Below are 3047 nucleotides of genomic sequence, written 5' to 3'. Positions count from 1 at the left end.
CTACCACTTAGTTAACCCTTACTAATTAAAGAAAATTCAAGTGGATGAATTGACTTGAGCCACAAGTTCTAGCCAACTTCCAAGGAAAGACTAGCTTTAGTGCACTCCAAACCAATTAGAAATCTCTCCAATTATCAATTAACAAAGGAATTAGATAACTCAAGTGTCACTAATTACTCTACCTAGGCCAAGAGGAACAAAATCTACACTATATCTAGAAGAGGCATTTCAACAAACACATAAAGTGCAATAGAAGTAAACATTATTAAATGCAAGAATTAAAGGAATCTACAACTACAAAAACAAGAGATCAACAATAGAAAAGCAAAGAAGACACATTTATTATGAATTACCTCTTATTGAATTGGAAGAATGTAGAAGGAACAATACTAGATCTACAACAAAATATAAGAACAACATAAAGGAAATTACAACAAAAGAATAGAAGAAGATTGAATGTAGCAACAAAGAATTGAGAGATAGAAGTGGAAGAAAGCAAAGATTAAAACTTAGATCTAAGAACTAAACCTAATCCTAATCCTAATTCTAGAGAGAAGTGAGAGCTTCTCTCTCTAGAAACAAACTCTCACTACTAAACTAAGCTAAAACTAAACTAATGGTAACTAACTTCTAAAGTATGAAAAGTATCTTCATTCCCCCTTCAATCCTTGGCTTAAATAGCATCATAAATGAGTTGGATTGGGCCCACAAGGCTTTAGAATTCGCTGGCCACGTTTTGCTTTAAGTGAACCAGGTGGCAGCAACGGCACGTGCCCGTACTATGCGCGTACGCGTCACTATGCGTGGTTCAACCATAGCAAATCTTATATTGTTTCGAAGCCCCAGATGTTAGCTTTCCAACCCAACTTGAACCGCATCATTTGGATCTCTGTAGCTCAAGTTATGGCCGATTAAGTGCAAAGAGGTCGGGTTGACAGCTTTTGCGTTTCCTTTATTTCTCCATGAGTTCTCCATTTCTACATGCTTTTCCTACATTCCCTTGGTCCAATCCTCACCTCCTAAATCTAAATCACTTAGCAAACATATCAAGGCATCTAATGGAATCAAGGAGAATTAGATTTAGTTATTTTAAGTCCTAAAAAGCATGTTTTCACTCTTAAGCAGAATTAAAGGAGAAGTTATAAAACCATGCTATTTCAATGGATAAATGTGGGTAAAAGGGTATAAAATCCCCTAAATCAAGCACAAGATAAACCCTACAAATGGGGTTTATCAACGACCAAGACTCATAAAGTAGCTGTGTTCAAGAATCAACATATTGAACTAAGAAAATCAATAACACTATCTGAATTCTGAGTTCCTATGGATGCTAATCATTCTGAACTTCAAAGGATAAAGTGAGATGCCAAAACTGTTCAGAGGCAAAAAGTTACTAGCCCCGCTCATCTAATTAAAACTAATCTTCATTGATAATTTGGGAATTTATTGTATTTTCTCTTCTTTTTATCCTATTTTGTTTTTAATTGCTTGGGGACAAGCAACAATTTAAGTTTGGTATTCTGATGATCAGATAATTTATACCCTTTTTGGCATTGTATTTACATAGTTTTTAGTATGTTTTAGTTACTTTTTATTATATTTTTATTAGTTTTTATGCAAAAATCACATTTCTGGACTTTACTATGAGTTTGTGTGTTTTTCTGTAATTTCAGGTATTTTCTAGCTGAAATTGAGGCACCTGAGCAAAAATCTGATTCAGAGGTTGAGAAAGGACTGCAGATGCTGTTGGATTCCGACCCTCCTGCACGCGAAGTGAATTTTCTGGAGCTACAGAAGCCCAATTGGAGCGCCCTCAATTGCGTTGGAAAGTAGACATCTTGGGCTTTCCAGAAATATATAATAGTCTATGCTTTACCCGAGATTTGATGGCCCAAACTGGCATCTAAACGCCCACCACAGACCCTTTTCCGACGTAAAACGCCAGAACTGGCACCAGAACTGGAGTTAAACACCCAAACTGGCATCCAAGCTGGCGTTTAACTCTAGAAATGGCCTATGCACATGTAAAGCTCAATGTTCAGCCCAAGCACACACCAAGTGGGCCCCGGAAGTGGATTTCTGCACTATCTACACTTAGTTACTTATTTTCTATAATCCCTAGTAACTAGTTTAGTATAAATAGCACTTTTTACTATTGTATTCATATGTTTTTGAAACCCTCTTTTCATTTTTATGTTAGATTTGGGAGCCTGGCCATTTGGCCATGCCTAGACCTTATTTTCTTATGTATTTTCTACGGTAGAGTTTCTACACCTCATAGATTAAGGTGCGGAGCTCTGCTGTTCTTCATGAATTAATGCAAGTACTATTGTTTCTCTTTCAATTTACGCTTACTTCTTCTCCAAGATATACTCTCGTACTTAATTCAGTTAAGTCAGAATGAGGGGTGACCCGTGACAATCACCCACTATCTTCGTTACTCGCTTAGCCAAGATCCGCGTGCCTGACAACCACAAGCGGTCTACATGATGTTCAACGTAGTCATTGGACGACATCCGGAGTATATTCTCTTGGGTCTCTAATCCATGGACCGAGTCCGGAGGTTAGAACCTTCGTGGTATAGGCTAGAACCAATTGGCAGCATTCCTGAGATCCGGAAAGTCTAAACCTTGTCTGTGGTATTCCGAGTAGGATCTGGGAAGGGATGACTGTGATGAGCTTCAAACTTGCGAATGTTGGATGCAATGATAGTGTGAAAAAGGATAGAGAGATCCTATTCCGACTCTAGCGAGAATCGACAGATGATTAGCCGTGCGGTAGCTGTACCTGGTATTTTTCATCCGAGACGAGAAATCCGACAGTTGATTAGCCGTGCAGAAACCGTACCTGGTATTTTTCATCCAAGAGGATCCTACAGCTTGCCATGGAAGGGAGCACGCATAATTGGATGAAGACAATAGGAAAGCAGAGGTTCAGAAGAAATAAAGCATCTCCAAACGCTTATCTGAAATTCCCACCAATTAATCACATAAGTATCTTTATTTTATTTTATGTTTTATTTATCTTTTAATTATCAAAACCTCATA

The 3047-nt window shown here is 37.8% G+C and overlaps 1 long non-coding RNA gene across 1 annotated transcript in view; it reads right to left on the bottom strand.

The window, feature by feature from the left end:
• Window positions 1–1084, bottom strand: part of LOC110268266 — an 11235-nt gene extending 10151 nt beyond the window's left edge. Inside the window, exon 1 of the long non-coding RNA XR_002356397.1 lies at window positions 1017–1084. This is a non-coding gene — a long non-coding RNA (uncharacterized LOC110268266). The remainder of the gene's footprint in view (window positions 1–1016) is intronic.

This window comes from Arachis ipaensis, chromosome B10 (genome assembly GCF_000816755.2).
Source record: "Arachis ipaensis cultivar K30076 chromosome B10, Araip1.1, whole genome shotgun sequence".
Taxonomy (NCBI): domain Eukaryota; kingdom Viridiplantae; phylum Streptophyta; class Magnoliopsida; order Fabales; family Fabaceae; genus Arachis; species Arachis ipaensis.
This window is presented reverse-complemented; position numbering and strand designations above follow the sequence as displayed.